Consider the following 16,967-nt stretch of genomic DNA (forward strand, 5'->3'; position numbering starts at 1 on the left):
GAACAACAACATTACAGATGATAGTTATTAAACATTAGCAGTGGAGTTAAGCAAGACAGGGCGACGCAAGAGTAGATGCAGATTTGGAATGTGATCAGCCAAGGAATTTGTTATATCAGTTTGTTTTAAAATGGAAATGCAGCAAAAGGAATTCTTCAAACTATGACTGCAGGATGCCAGACCCGTTCTACCACTGGAAGTTCTCTCTGGTGTGGACACTAGGCTCACAGACAGTCCAAAAGAGTAGGGCTGATAGTCAAAACACCGTATAATACATTTTGGGGCGAGAGTTATAAGCTCTCAATGTGTGATCCAGTCAGCAAATTGAGAAAAATGTAGGCAAATCATAACTTTAACTTGGACACTTTTCTTCCCTTTGGACAAGGAAGGTACAAATCAGTACATCAAGACTGCTCTATTGTTGCAAAAGCAGTATAATAGATAATAGCATGCAAGATACAAATTAAAATTTGAACAGGAGAACAGCAAAAAGGAATTATGTGAAGTCCAAAAGTGCATGAGTGTGGAAGTTTTGTCTGCTTCAGATGTAGAAAAGGAAGAAAAGCACTTATGATGAGTAGCAGGAATATTTTGCTTTGCAGACAGGCAGAAGACTTGAAAACTTCTTGGAAGCTGAAGCAACATACAGTTCTAATCTTTGAATGCAGATGTCACACTGAGGTTAAAGTTGATTTGTGAGTGTAAGGTTAGGAAACTTATGAGGTAGGTTGAAATTTGATCATGTCCTTTTTTTTTTTTTTACTGAATTCTTATTTGATAAGGCAAGCTAAACTTGCTTCCAAATTTCAAATAAAACAACACTGCTAATTAACATTTATCTGGTTTGGTTACTTTATAACCAACATGAACAGTTGGCAACGTCCCCTTTACTTCTCACAAATGCAGCAAGAGAAGTAGTTCTCCTATGACTAAGGTTCTCTTGGTAAAAATATGACATAAAAGTTATGATGTCAAAATAGTGAATACTGAGTTATGATTAATAGTATCTGATCCCTTCTAAGATTTTCATTAATAAGTCTCAGCATACACTTAAAAGGAAAGCAAATGATGATGATACTTTATCCTCAGACTGGCAAAAGAAATCCGGAAATGTGCGTTTGATTGTATGTTGCCCCTTCACGCTGGGAGTGATTAGAATTGATTATACTGGATGAAGGAGTTTCTAGGCAGTTCTTAGCACCTTTACCAGTGCTTGGTAACTTGCAGGCGTCAAGGTGCCTGGCTGAGGTGTGCTTAGTGAAATATCTCCTCTAGCCAGCCACACCTCTTTATCACAATGACATTTCTAGCGGTTGCCACCCTCTTGATTACAAAGCAGTTTTTTGTGTCCAGTTGATCAGAAAAAGCCTGCAGGTCTTGGTTAACCAGAGTGATTTTTGTCTTAGCCAGGTTAGTCCAAGATAGTGAGTTGCCACTGTATGAGTAAAAGCAAGGGCTGTGTATGCAGAAAAGTTTTTACGTAGTGGTTATATTTTAATATGCCTTTATTTGCTCAGTAGTTGCTTTAAGTCAAGTTGTAAAATCAGATTAACATATGTACAAAAGCAAGTTTTGTATATGTGAAATGAATTTCATAGCATCTAAGCAAAATAATAGTCTTGTTGAAATCTGAGGCATTACAGGCTAATGCTCAGCTACCGGGCCATGCAAGTGCTTTTGGAGCTGGGTACAGCTTTCCAAAGAGTCAGCAAAACTGAATTTTGTCTTCCCTGCAGCAGCAAAGTTTAACTTTGCAGTGAGGAAAGAGGGGCTCCCTCGGAGGCAGGCAAAGGGGAAGGGGGTATCTATGAAGTTTCAAGGCTTCTGAAAGTATAGTAGTGGGAGTGGGGAAGTGAGTGGCTTTACTGGGGATCTGTCATAAGGAATGGGGCTCAGAAGAGTTAGTGTGGAAGTTAGTGTGGAAGGCAATTATCCCTAGAGGCATATTTTCCTGTGCAGGCCACTGAATGCACCACACTGAATGCACTAACTGAAGTTCAGCAACAACACACAGATTCAGTGCTATGAGCACTTTCTTTTGACTGAATGACCCAAGCTCACTCTTCCTTTCCCTAGGTGTACAGGATTCCTCCCCTGGTGCACGCATGCACACTGCCAAGGTAGAGACGCTCACTTGGCCCTTCAAAGCACAGGATCACTTCGGCCTAGGTGTCTCCTATACTGAGGTAAGTGCTTCCTTAATTCAACAGGTCCCCATAAAAGCCAGCTAAGTAAATACTGGTCAGCCCAGCTTTAGGCAGTGGCCAGCAGGGGTGATGCTGCATGTGCTGGTGAGCCAGGTGGGGAAGGAGAAGTCAAGGCAGAAAGGTAAGGAGGGACGGTGGAGGGTAAGACTACTTTGCAGATCCTGGTGGGGTTTCAAGGTGGGATCTAGTTGCATGGTCCCAGCAGACAGGAGGCCGCTTGTCTCTGTGTCCATAGAGGACTGAGAGCAAGTTGTGATACCGTTCCCTCTCCTTGCTGTGCTTGGCAGCTAATGTCTGCCTGTGCCTGAAGCCATGCTGGACAATCAAATCTCTGCCTAATGCCTTTACAAAACCTGGCCATCTGACTACATTCAGTGTTTCTGCATGTCCTTGCTAGACTAAATAACCTACCATAGGAGCTTAATCCAGGGCTGTGCCAAAATGAGGGCTGCTAGAAGAGCTGAGACTAGGTCTAGATTTGCAGGTCAGGCAGTGCAGTAGAAGGAGATCCCTAGGGCAAAATAAATGATGTGAAGCACCTCATGACCAGCTTGTGTGCATTTTGGGCTAGCTCTATGCTGGCCCTGGGCTGAAATGCCCAGCAGTGGTGGGAACATGTCTCCCAGTTTCATACCATCCTTGAGGTATCCTGAGTGCATCAAGACCCCTACCATGAACCAAAACACAAATATCACTGCATCCTAAGTGAAACTTGCCTCAGGATTTGCTCAGGATTTAGAGCAATTGGTCTGCTTTGCCTTTTGCAGATGAAGGCTCACTCTGCTCAGCTGTGGTTCCCACATTCTGGCCCAAGGGCATTATATGTGGGACTATCTGCACTCGTTTATAGTACTTTTGGGCTAGAGCTGGCTCACCTCCTAATAGCTTGAAGTGCAGGAAAAGAAAAGACAGAATTGTGCAAATTCACACTATTAGGCAAAGGCTTAACTAAGGGTTGTGCTGCAGATGTGGAAGAATATCTGTGGAGAGGGAAAAGGACTCTTATCTGCACAAATACAGCATCAAACGTTTGAATACAACAATGACCACCATAACACAGATTGGAATGAACACCAGAAAGCTTCACAGTTTTGCTCTTCTTTGATCACATAATGGAGAAACTCAGCTCAATTGCTTTTCAAGCAGCTAAATGCCCTGCTTCCTCCACATTTTGTTGTCTGCCCATGATAACTTTCTTTCCCAAGAGCTCTTGCAGCCACTAGAGCAAGACTCTTATAAATCTGAACTGCCTGTGCCTGAAGAAAATATGCTTTCATCAGTGTGTGTTTTTGTGAAATCCCACAGGACTGTTCTCAACATTCCAGTATAGCAAATCCACAACTGCCTGTTGTAACTATCTATGCTGTCTTTCAGTAATGGCATTATCCTTTTAATTTTCCAGTCATGGAGATTTGATCAGCAAGTGACTAATACTGCGTGTTACAAGGTGTCTCATACAGAACTGCATCTTTGCACAGCCTTATTTCCTGTGTAGCCAGCCATTTGTTATCAGGTGACCTGCTACCTACTATCTCATTACAATTTTTTTTTCCTCCGGTGCTATTGACTTCTTATCTTCTTAGGGCTCTTCCTAAATCATCTGCTGTAGGTGTCTAGCTAGATATTGTGACTATTGCTTTCCATTAGTAGCAAAGAGAGCCAAGGTCTGGCAGGCTCAACCACATGTTACTCTCTTGACCCAGAATGTGTAGGAGATAAGCACCACCTATCACAGGCATGTGCTTTTCCCTCCTTTCACCCCTCCATTGGCAATACCTGTAAGTTTTGTCTTTGTTTCTTATTCTACCTACCTTTCTACTGAAATGATGCATATACCACACATGTGTCTAGCTAAATATCATCAATTTATGGTGATTAGAATATGTGCATGTAGTATAGTCACTCCAGAGAAAAGGTTTTCTTTGGCTTTGAAAGCTATTGATTATTTTAAAGGTGGGAAACCCTACCTGATAGAATGATTCAACATACAAAAAACATGTGACAGGCTCCTTCTCCTCTATTTGCTGTTGCTTTTCTAATGCACTCACCCTAGGAAAGCCAAGTGCCAATCAAATGGCCAAGTGCCATCAATTCCAGCACCCCAGTAGAATATTACTACCTTGGTGGGTTAGAGAGAGAGCGAGGCCACCCCTAGAGCATGTCCCAGACCTTCATGTGGAACTACAGATGTGTGGGGAACTATGAATTCTTGACTAAGGACTAAGATGGAAAATCTACTGTTATTATTGAACTTGATTTCTAGTCTGTTTCTGTCTCCTTTCATCTTCAGACCAGTAGGTCTCCTTAGACTTCTTTTTCCTGATGACTTAAAGATGTATCTACTCTCCCAAGTCCTTCCCCATTCTGAAAGCTGATGACTATGAATAGATTGCCTATTAATCTTCTCTTGGATAAACTGAAGAGAGTGAGCTTCTGATGTCACCTCTTAGATATTGTTCAGACACTAAAGCATTCTTGAATCCTGTTTTTTGGATGCATGGATGCTTGAGCAAGACACAATTTGCTTTTCCTTGTCTCAGACATGTTCTATATGCAGCCGATCTTTCCTTGCTCTTACCTTTTTTCCTGATCCCAAGGACCAAGGATCTTCATTCTCTAAGGCACAGCATAACACCAAGATCTCCTGCTCGGTGGGTTTCAGCAGCATGCCTGCTAAGTCCATTTCAGTGCCAATCCACTCCATGATTCAGTCTCCCATCTTGTAAGTGTCCTACATTCTTGATTCAGCTGTATGGCCTTGAATTGTCTTTACATTGTTAAATGAATCTGCCTTCAATTCGAACAGTAGACTATGTCTGGAGTCAAAATAATTTGCCTTGCTGGTCCCTTCCCTTCCCTTCCTGGACGTTGGTGGTCCCTTCCCTTCTTCCCTAAAATTTTTCTGAATGTGGGAGAGACCAGACAGGAAATGATTTGAAGCAGGAAGTAATAATGAAGGAGTAAGCTGGAAAAAAATGGAAAAATGGAGTTAGGAAGCTCATTGTAAAGAACTCTGCTTCATTAATGATGTTGCGTGTGTCCTGTATTGTTATTGCTTGGCCATGAATCTTCCCTGATAAGGGAAGAGATAGGTCTCTGTCATAACTGAGACAGCTCTCTGTCATAACTGTCTAATAGTCAAAAGAGCTAAAGCCAGGTAGGTGTCTAGAAAGGCTGCTACATAAAAGCTAAGTGACTGTGCAGTTAATCTTGTTGGCTTAGTTGTGTTCCATGGTGATTTTAATTACACTGTAATTTGAGCTAAGTCAAAGGATGATTAGGCCGGTAAGAACAGTGGCTGGGTGGAGGTTAGTGGAATGTGAATGGAAAAAAGCGATTCTGGGGACAGATCTGATGGGCAGGAGTATTGCTGTGCTCATGGGGAGGGGGCAAGGCTGTTCTTGGCACGAGCCGGACAGGGAACAGTTCCAAGAGGCAGGCAGAGCTGGCAGCAAGGGATGACAGACAACAAGTAGGAAGAGTGGTACTGCACTAACCATGGAAAAAGAAGTTGAGAAACACTGCACTGATCGTATTCAAGAGGGAGGCAGTCAAAAAAAAGGGCTCAAAAATGTAAGGAAGGCTATGACAAGAACAGAACTGCAGCGTGTCAAATGCCAGTGCTGAGAACCTGCTGTACCTGACGGACAAAATATATGACGCTGTACCTTGAATTAACTTGGGTTTTGCCATAGCTGACAACAGTGCCTCTCACATCTAGAGGGGTAATCAGTCACCTGCTGGTAACAGCTTTCAGTATGGCTGTATTCATGAAACAATGACATTAAAGGACCCTAAATTACTATTGTTCAATTAAGCAACACAGTTAGAGTTCTGTGCTCTGCAGCATTCAAAAGAAATGTCACTTAGGTGAGGTGCTGTGAAGTGGCAAGAACTGTTAACTGCAGTATTCCTAGGGATGTTAACATTTCAGTTGAAGTACACCTAGTGCAGCTACCCTGAACTGGAAAGTCATGTAAGGTGCATGAAGCAATCGCTTATTAAGTCCATGCTGAAGCCTTCTTATAGCAATAGAGAGCCACCGAAGGTCAGTATTAAGAATACTCATCTTACTGATGGGGGAAAATGTTTTATTTTGATGGGGAAAAGGAGAGAAACAGCTTAGAAAGGGTAGGCTATTTTTTGTTTTTCTGTAGTATGTATGTGGCAAATAAGGCCTGATTACTGGGGGAGAAATAGTAGTTTGCTCTGGCATGTAATTTATTTAGGTGTCTTTTATTTCTTAAAATGCAGATGCAGTCACGCAGCTGACAAATGGCTTTGAGTACAGCAGAAATGGCTGCACCCCTCGAGTTAGAGAGCAGTGCGCAGGCTGAGGTCTACAGACTCCTTGTAGACTGACTCCTTTGAAAGCCAAGAACTCCCTCCAGCAAACTGTTACTATCTCATAGGATCAAGACCACAGATTTCCCCTTTGATTTTCAAGGGCTCTTGTCATACCAAAGAAAAGCCAGCATTAAATGTGTGCCACCTTTGCCCCTGTGCTTTGGGGAGCTCTTATCACGGGAGAGACTGCATTTCTGCTTTCAGATTTTTGAATGACACAGAATCTATTGCACTTTCTTACAGTGCCCTGGAACATTGACTTTAAAGTGGAAAACTAGTGATGGATAGGTTGCAAAACAAATTCTATGAAGTTTGCTTTGTGCAGAAGCTGATCCAACTTTTTTTTTTCAACAAAAGCAGGTCTCAGAGTGGCCAGTTGGAAACTTTGACTTTTTTCCTTTAGCTACAGCACCTAATTGCATAGATTTAATTCTAAATTTCATATTCAACTTTCCTCTGTCATATACATACACAAATGGGATTTCATTTGCTCTCAGATTTCCAAGCCATAAAAAGTAAGAACTGTGCCATTTTAGTAAAAATTACTTATATTCTATGTATTATTTTCATAATCCCCCCTTCTGCCCTTGTATGTCAGATTTCTTTCTGTATTGACTCTCACTCGTATAAAGTCCTGCTTTTGCTATAGCCATCTCTTGACAGCAGGATCAGTCCTGCTCCTGCCAGCTCCTGCCAGGTGCTAAAACGGCTTAACGTACTTTGGCTGAATGAAAGTTGTAGGTGCTCAAACTGACATGATCAGCTCTTAGCTCTGGTTTGTGGAATGCTACATTTGTATTAACATGTATCTCTCTTTGGTGGGGTTTTTTTTTTTTTTTGGAAATGAAAATGATGCCCTTTAAAATCTCTTCCTGGAGAGAAAGAAAGAGAGAGAGAAAATACACTCCCCTTGGAATTTAACCTTAATTTGAACCACGATCAGTGAAAGAAAAGCACTTTCGTGCATTGTTCACCAGCTCCACCCAACTAACCCCTTATCTAACCTGCGTCTCCACTGCCTATAGCTTTGGAACTTTTGCAGTAGTACGCTCCACATGCTCTTACATGCTTTAAAATGCACTTCTTGGAGGCAGTGTGACATTATAATAGCAAGAAACACCTTCATGATCCTATCTCCCTAGTCCTTAGACTGTGCAGAGCAGTAGCAGGGACTGTCCTTCCAAGGTTTTATAAAGGGCCCAGAGAGTACTGCAAATAAACAACCATTGTTATTCCCGACCACTGGCAAAGGTGAGAGCAGTCTTGGAAAACCCTGAGTCAGCCTCTCCCTTCACCCCCAAACTAGAAGGTATTTAAACGTTAATAACTTTTTTTTTTAGCCTGATTCCTTGGATTTCTCTTGCCTTTAGAGGGAAGCAGCCAACTCTTGATTTGTATGATGTCAGCTCGGGGTCAAAATTCAACCTTAAACACGCACATAAAAAAGCAAGCTTTCTTGTTTGCTATTTAAAGGCGGATTTCCACTGTATGTCTTCTATCTTCTGGACTAGGGGGAACAGCTTGTCTATTGCTTTGCTGTTCTTTTTTGCTTCCTAGAAAAGGCAGACAGCTGTTCCAGGCGTGGTCCACCTTTAAGCTGTCCCCTGTCTTCTGCCAGCCATCTGCTCCCGGCAGTCACCTCCCTTTCCCAACATGCCTCACTTTCTCCTGACTTGTAACTACCTGGTCCACCTTCCTCTGCTTACTTCCTTTGCTTCATAGCCCTTCCTTCTACATCCTGACTCTTTCCTGCAAGCTCTCATTGCTCATTATTCCCATTCCCATTTCTCTAATCCTCTAGCAGTCATGGGTCTTCTCCCTGTCTCTCCAGGGTCTCCGATGAGGACAGCCCTGTGCTGGCTTCAGCCGCGGTCCTTTTTGCTAAGTGCAGTCTCCCTCCACCTGCAGGCAGATGTGGCAGCCACTTGGCAGAGGGCAGTGGGTGGTGCCACCCCTGTGCCAGCAAGGAGAGGTTCCAGTCATCTGGAGAGCAAACTTCTTAAAACTGAAGGCAGAAGTCATTCCTGATGACTGTTCAAGATAAAGACCGATATATCGTGCAGCACACAAGGAAAGAGAGGATGTTGTTAAATGCACGGGTAGTTTGCCATGTATCCTCCCCTTTTTTAACAGCCACCGGCTGCTTTTCTTTTAAAAAGATGTTTTGCGAAATGCTGTTTGTTTTTATTTTAGATCGACTAATAATAAAACCCTGGAGGGAAATACTGCATATAGCATTGCTCTTACACTGCTCGAGCCTTTGAAGGAGGAGAGAGGAAGCAGGAAAAATCTGAATAAGAAATATCAAGGAGACACGGTCAAGCATGAATCATTTCGGTCTCTCAGTTGAACCCGAAGCGAGATCAGATTTCACATCCACTGTGGACGGGGCTGGCATTTTCACGCACGCTGCAAGTCCGTCGGTGTGGAGGTGGCTTGATTATTACGGGGACCATTAGCTTATGTTGAAGCCAAATTTAGACGAGTTATTTTACAATTTGTAAAGAAAAACTGTAAAACCGCTGATCAATAGAACGTGCCCGTACTTAAAAAAGAAAAGAAAACAAAATAAAACAACGACAACAACACAAAAAAAACCAGCTTGGAGGCAGGTAGGCAGTTTGGCAGTAGACACGCACCCGCCGGGGAGCTGCAGCCCACGCGCGTCGCCAGTGCCTGAAAGCGAAAGTGACTCCAAGGAAAAGCGAAAGCGGCGGCGGCCGCGGAGCGCCGCGGCGGGGGGCGCGGGGGCTCGGTGCCTCCCGCGCCCTGGGCGCCTGCGGCCGCGCTCGCTCCGCGGCTCCCTGCGGCGGGAGGGACGGAGCGCGGGCCGCGCGCGGGGACCCCGCGGCCAGGCGCTGCCTGCAGCCAGGGACCGGGGCTGGCGCGGCAGCCGGGACGGGCAGGGCGGGGGCAGCCCTCGGGCTGACGGCTGAGATCTTGCTCTAAGGAGCTGGGGCGGGGAAGGGGGGGAGGGGGAGGGAGTTGGGACGGATTTGAGCAAAGCCACGGCCCGACAAACTGCCAGATCCTTCTCTCCTTCCCTCCAGCCTTGCAGCGGGCGGGCTGGCAGCCGGATGGCGCCCGTGGGACGGCCCCCCCGCCGCCCGCCTGCCCGATGTGCACGGGGAGGCTCTCTCTTCTCTCCCTCCCTCGCTTCCTCCAGGCCCGGCATCAGCCCCCGCCCCCCCCCCAATCTTCTGCGGGGCCGATAATCTCTCTGCCGTCCATGGCAGCCCACACACTCAGGATCGGTGCGCGCCTGAGGGGAGGAGAGGGGACAGGAAAGGGGAGAGGAGGGGGAAATCCCCGGGCACTGCCAAGGGCGTGGGTGGCATTTCGCGTGCCCGCTGCCGTGACTACCTGCGAGGCCCACCGCGCCCGCTGAGCGGTAACGCCGACGGCAGCCGGCCGGGGACCCCCGCCTCCCCCACGCTCCTCCGAGCAGCAGAAGGAGGCGAAACTTCATTAACCATTTTGCAGCCGATGGGACGAGAAGGGCACCGGGCAAAACCAGGCTTTGCTAGCTCTAATTACAGCCGTGTGCCGGCAGCCCGGGCTGGAAGGGCTCTGCCGGGGTGGAGGGGGGGGGGGGGCGCTGGCCGGAGCCGAGCCGCTCGCCCCCCCCGCGCCCCGCGCCCTCGCCCACGCCAGCCCCCAGCCCCGCTCCGCGCCCCCTGCGCGGGGCGCGGCTCCGGCACCGCCACTTCACCTTCGTCCTGGAAAATACCCTAAAAAAGTGCCTTAATTCCTCCTGTGAGCATTCCGAGGCGCCCTTGGTTTAGTAACCCGAACGATGATTTTGTAATTAAATCTGTGTTATTTTGGAAAGCCTCTTTTTTTTAATGTAGATCTTTAATTTTTCAAGTTATCCTGCCACGCTCACACTGGCTCAGTAGCGTTGCATGTGCCAAACCGCAAAGCTTACGGAGCACAGGTCCTTGCAGATGAGGAGATCTTGAGTCTGTGCCTTCTGCAAACTAAAGAGCTCTGTGTCTTCGTGTGCCTGTATATTGACTACTTTCATAGGGTTTTAGCTGTGGTTTGCCGCTCAGTGTTGAAAGGAGTTATTGATACTTCCAGGCAAAAATTGAGAAAAAAAATACTTTTTCTTTTTTTTTAGGTATAATGACAACTAATGTTTTTCTTTGCTTTTCCCTCTTATATTTCTTTCCTTACTAAGGTTACTGGCATGGAAACAGGACTGTTGCACTTAACGACCTCGTCGACACACGCAGTGTATTTGTTGTGGAAGATCTGACCGTTAAGAAGTATTCTATCCAAAATATGTATTGACTATTTGTTCTTAAATGGCCCTGTCACAAACAATTTACCTGGTCAAGCACAACTGCCTTTCTTCTTCTGAAATTAAAACATTCTGAAAGGGAATGACTCCTTTCCATGAATATCTTTCCTAATTAATGCACACTACAGCTTTTATTCTATTCCAGCATTTCTAGAACAGAGGCAATGCATACAATGGGAACTACATTTATGCCTTAGAAAACATACTAATACATACTAACGTATTGCATGCTACCTGAAACTAAAGTTATTGTGAAAACTGCCAGTGTAGTTGACTGGAGTGGAAGTGTTCTGGTTTCTCAGATCAGTATGTATTTGCTAAAAGAGTTAAGGGCTGTTATGTGTCAGACGTTTTGTGAAAAAATTTCGTCTACCTTCTTTATTTTAAAATTCCTAAGTAAGTTCTAAAACTAAAAGATACATGTTTTCACAATATCAAGGTAAGGCTGAAAACGCATACAGTTTTTCTAACCTCTAAAAATGCAAGCAGCTGCTAAAAGATGCTTATGTGGCTCTTGCTGTTCCATCCTGTAAAGTGCTGTGCATCTCCCAGAGGCATTTAGAATTGTTACTATTTAATTAGGTGTTATTTACTTTATTAGTAGTATAGTCCAGTAGTTCCATGTGGTTTGGAAACCATGTGCTTTGCAACACACAGCAAAAAGGCGGTTTTAAAGAGTTGATAATCATAGTCTGCAAGTATCTCGTAAGGCCCCCTCCTTCTGCAACTAGGATACTTCCAGCCTCCTTTGGACTTGAGTGTGGCAAAGGCCCACGCAGCCATCTGCCTCCCTGTGGCCCTCAGTGCAGCTCTCTCCTTGGGGTTCTTTGAGTCCGTCTGCGTGTATGTGAGTAGGTCCAAACGGGGGGGGAAAGTCACCAGTATGCCAGGCTCTCCCAAATTCCTACAAGTAGCAGAAGAAAACCGCTCTGGCTAATCTACACCACCAGAGAATGCAAAAGTAGAAAGGATGTGCAGCCCAGAGCCGCTGCAGCCCTCCCTCGGCATCCCTAGGCACCTCTTTGGCTAACTTAGCTGTCTAAGGGGGGTGAGCTCAGCTGGCTTTATTCTTACAGCAGGAGTCGAGAAAATACAGTTTCAAGGGAAAGGAAGGCAGTCAGACGCCGCTTTCACTCGCTAGGACATGGCTGTGCGTCGCGTGACTGTCTCCCCTCCGTCTTGGTTCCCAAGTGGGTTGCACACACACGGATGTATGTCACGCTCCCATGTGCACGCGTTTTCCACTGCATCAGCTTCTAAGTGTCTGGTTTTTATGTCGTTATTTATTTATTTTAAGGGGAGCACGGTATAAGCAAGCATTTCCCACCTTTCCTGTTGCCGAAAAGCACCAGACAGGAGAGGGGAGAAGCGGGGCGGGGAAGGGCGGAGGCACCCGGCGGAGGCTGCGGCCGCGCTCCCCGGCGGAGCCGCCGCCGAGGGGTGGCCCCGAGGGGGTGGCGGGCGGGAGCACGGCGTGACACCCCCATCCCCGGGGTTAACCCCTTTGTCACAGGCCATCGCCACGGCAGTTTCGGGGCAGGCTGAAGCTGATGGGTCAGAGTGTGGGGTCTGCTTGTCATTGGATTTATTTCCGAAGGAGGAAAAGTTTTCAGGTGTTTCCGTGCACCATGTGTTTGGTTAAACCCTCCACTGAAATAGGTTGACTTTTAGTATGCAATTAGTATGCAATAAGGGGTGGTCTGGCCTGGCCACCGGCCGCCCTCCTGGACGAGGACGAGGGTAGGGCCCGGGGTAACGCGCTGCCAACTGGAAGAGAAAGGTGGTCTCTGTCCTAAGACTGGGTGGCTTTTACTATTTCTACCTGAATTCTACCTGTATCCTAGTGATTGCAAGAAAAAATATCGGTGGTCAATACAAATGAAAATGATGCTTTGAAATCCAATCGTTTTTGTATCAGTTTCATTGGAAATAATGGCTGGTAAAAATTAAACCCACAGAGCTTCCGTCAGTCTCCGTTGGCTAAATCGTGATATTTTAGAAATTGAATTATATTTAATTTGCAACTTTCTTATGCTTATTTTAACCTTAGCACTGAATATTATTATATGCAACTTTTGGCCCTGGAAGGGATGGGAGGTGGGAAAACTTGGGTACATTTAAAACAGAAAGAAATCTAGGGTAACTAATGTCTGACTGGTGCATCGAGCTGGAGATGGTGCCATGCCCTGCCTTTTGCTAGAAAGAACCTTGGCATGAAAGCAGGATCTTTGTTGCCTAGGAATTAAGTTGTTGCTGCTACTTATTCCTTACCTGAACTCCTAATCCTCTGTTTGTGCTACAGCACAAAACAAATTATTTCTCATAGACCAAAGGGCTCCCTTGTAACAATTAAAGTCTATTGTGTAAAAGTATAAATGGCACATTGATTGTTAAGGTAAGCTGCCTTGTAAAAAGTAATTCTTGGACATTAGGTGTGTGGTCATTTAATGTATACTTTGGAGAAGTCATTATGCTCAGGGAGGTAAACTGCAAACACAGTAAAATGCTTAGTTAGCCCGTTAACGTATATGTTCGGTCTAAACAGACCTCAGCGGGAAGAATATGAAGTTCGCTCCTATTTCCGCAGAAGACAATAATATATTGCCACAGATTTCCATAGGAAGAGAGACATCTTTTTCTAAATGTTTTAATTCCTTAAACAAACAAACAGAACCCTCCCAAATAAAAATACTCCCTCTAAGGCACTTTACAAAGTGGGAAATATCCCGAAATCCTTGAACCTCGGACTCTGCTGAGGTCAGTGCAATCTCGGTCCACACTCATGGGGGCGGGAGGGGGGGTGCGGAAGCACCCTTCCCAGGGAGTGTTTAAAAGGAGGAGTGTGGATCCACATAAACCAGTCCTGTCAAGGTCAGCTTTGCCTTGTGAAAAGAAAGGCGACAAGGTCAGCGTTGTTGCACATGAGGAAATCCTCACGGGGGTTAGAAGAAATGATTTCTCTCCTTCTTTCTCCACCATTTGGCCAGTGTGTCCCTTTTTCGGGCAAAACACCCACCGATGGGATTTCTTGTTCCCAGAGGCAACTCCTCAGCGGGCCGGTTTAGGGTTCCCGGGTCCCAGAGGCCGGGGAGGGCGGGTGGGGTGTCAGGGAGGACTCCTGGTCCCCGCAGCGGAATTTGGCTCTTGAGAAGTGGGGTGAGCCCCGGAGCAGCCTCGAGAGGCCTCTGGATCACGAATACACTTTGTTGGTTTCCTTCCACGTAATGCCCAATGCGTAAAAGATACCCCCCGTATCCCGGAAAAATAATTTTGAAGGCACCATTTACAAGGTCTGACAATCACTCTGAAACTAGACGACTAGGAGCTAAGCTGCACTGCTCCTTCTTTCCTGCCATAACACTGAGGTCCCCCCATATGCAGCTGCTCAGCCCCGCAGGCAGGAGGGCACTGTCCCCCGTCTCCTCCATCGACGGGGGTCACCGCACCCGCGCGATGACAAACGCGTGCGTGTGCGTATGAGGAGGCACTTCAAGGACAGCTTTCAACTCTGCCTGACAACTAAACCCAGGCCCCATTTACATGCCCTTTCCGGTCTTTTTTTGCACCGCAATCTCAGCTTCCCTCTAGCAGAGGTGAGGCCTGGGGGTCCCCCGAGCCCAGCCCTGCCGGGGCACCCCACCTCCTCTCCCTGCAGCCCAAGCCTGTCCTCCGCATCGGCCGACCGTGCCCCGCCGGGCCCCGCAGCCGGGTCGGGCAGACGAGAGCGCCCGGAGCCCCGCGCCGCCGCCGAGGAAGCGCTAAAGAGCGCGGGGCTGCGCGGGGCTGGGGCAGAGCGCTTGGCCCCTTGCACTATCGATTTTCCTGGAGAAAGGGCAGGTTTCGCCACCGATTCCCCCCGGGAGCCCTGCAGAGGCACCAACGTCGCCGTGCGGCCCTGGCTTTGATTCCGCGCCTTTCCCGAGGGCTGCGCTGCGCTCCGCGGCTCGCCCGCCGCCTGCCGCCGTCCCGCCAGCTCCCCCTGGCCCCCCGCAGCGGCGTCAGCTCCTCTGGGCACGGGCTGGAGTCGCTGGGGAGTCTGGAGGTGCAAGCGGACTCCGCGCGGCAGCAGGGACGTGCGCGCCGCTGTGCGCACGCACAGAGGAAACGGGAGGGAGGTCTGCCTCGTGAGCCCGTCTCTGCCGCCGCGTGTGCTTACGCCCACGCGTGTAACGCTCACCCACTCCCCACCCGCGCAGGGCCCCGTAATCCCTCGTCACACGTGCAATGCCTTTAACCGCTCGTTGCCATATTTTGCTTGGCTTTGAAAATTAGCCTGTTTGGATAGCATCCGATGGAAAACATTTACGCTGGAAGCCAAACAGGCAAATATTTTAATCTCTCATATTAACACAGCGGTTTTCCAATCGGTTGATTTTTGTACTCGATTATTTATTTATTTATTTATTTATGTGTGCGTTATTCATTCATTCGCTCCTTGATTCATTCATTCATTCATTCTCTCCTTCATTCATTCATTCGCCCATCTTTTGCCCTCCACCGACAAGACTGAATCCGACGGTAACCCGGGCTGTTCGTGTTGCCACTGGCGGCGGTGACACTTGACTGAGTTTATTTGCATGCCCGTTGCCCTAGACTGTGTTGGGGTGTGTGTGTGTGTGTGTGTGTGTGTGATGCTGAAAGACCCCCACCCTACTCCCTGCTAGGACGCCCTTCTGAGTGCCCCCGCGGTCCACGATGGTGATGCTGGTGTTGGGGAGGGGATGTTTCTTCTTTTTGCTGGTGTGTGCTTGTAGCTGTTTCACAGAGCCCAACTTACTGCTGCTCATTCTCCCTGAAGTCAGCGGCGGGGACCACAGGTGCCCCGGCTGCACCTAGGCACGGGCCGGCGTCCCGAGGCTGCGAGCCTCCCGCTCCCCCGCCGGACGGGGCGCCCGCCTGCAGCCCGGCTGACTGGAGCGACTGGGTCGGGGTGAGCCCGGCAGGTACCCGAGCGGCGGGGGAGCTGCAAGCGGGTCTCGTCCGGCCCGGGGCCGTCCCGAGCAGGGAAATGTCAAGAAACTCTAACCTAGTCGCTGTCGACGTGGCCAGCAAGGGGAAGAATGCGCAGTCAGACCACCAACGTGCCTTGATCCGTACAATGCACCACTTAATACACTTCTGTAATTTAAACTGCTGGGGACCCCCTCCTTCCAAGCCGATTTTCGATATAGGTGTTTTCTCATTCCCCCCCCTTTTCCTTTGAAATGCCCCCACCCCCCTCACCCTCCTGCTCCCTTTCTTCTGAGCCCCGCTCTCTAATTCTAGATGAGTATTACTTTGCTCTTTTCGTTGGCCAAGCACAATTGTGTTATTGGAGATAATGAATTCAATCCCCATCAAAGAGTATTAGGAGCGCCTTGGCCCTGTAGTGCCTTTTTTCAAACTGGGAATGAAAGGCAGGGAGAAAATTCTCTGGGTAGTCTCCGCGATAGCAGCTTTTGAAGTGAAGGGAGGCGGGCATTGTTGTTCACATTTTTGTCCATACGGCTGAAGAAAGCCCGGCGGCTTTTGATGAGAAGATGAGAACCGCCTCGTAAGTTGAGCAACAAGTTAGATGGCAAGGTCTTACCGCTGCCTACTGCCTGTGGATAACATATGTCCCGCATTAATAGAGGCTCAAGGGAACAATTGCCCGGGGGGGGGTGGGGCGGCAGAGAGCTGTGCTGTGCACCGGCTAACGGCTCTTTTTTTCCCCCTTCCTCTGGACACCGATGCTCCCGATGGGGGTGTTTTTAAGGGAGCCTTAAGAAGATGCTGCCTGGGCTGCTCGGGTGTCCCCGGGGCCAAGCGGCGCGGAGCGCCGACGAGAAGGCTCTGGGCCCCGGCCCGGGGCGGCCGGGGGCCGCGATGTGCGCGGCTCCCCCGCGCCCGCTGTTTCTGGCGGTCCTGCCAGGCTCCCGCCGGCCGCGGCGGGATGCTAGGTCTGCTGCGACGTGTGTTTGGAGGCGAGGGCATCCCCGCTTTCGAAATTGGAGTCTTTCTCTACTTTCTTTACTAAATGTGGAGCCACGGGCTTGGTTTTGTTGCATTATTTTTTCCCTTTCCATTTCGTATAACGTAGTGACACACCTGAAGGCTATAAAGTACTTCCTTAGATAAAGCTGCCA

This window comes from Struthio camelus, chromosome 5, assembly GCF_040807025.1.
Source record: "Struthio camelus isolate bStrCam1 chromosome 5, bStrCam1.hap1, whole genome shotgun sequence".
In the NCBI taxonomy this organism is placed as follows: domain Eukaryota; kingdom Metazoa; phylum Chordata; class Aves; order Struthioniformes; family Struthionidae; genus Struthio; species Struthio camelus.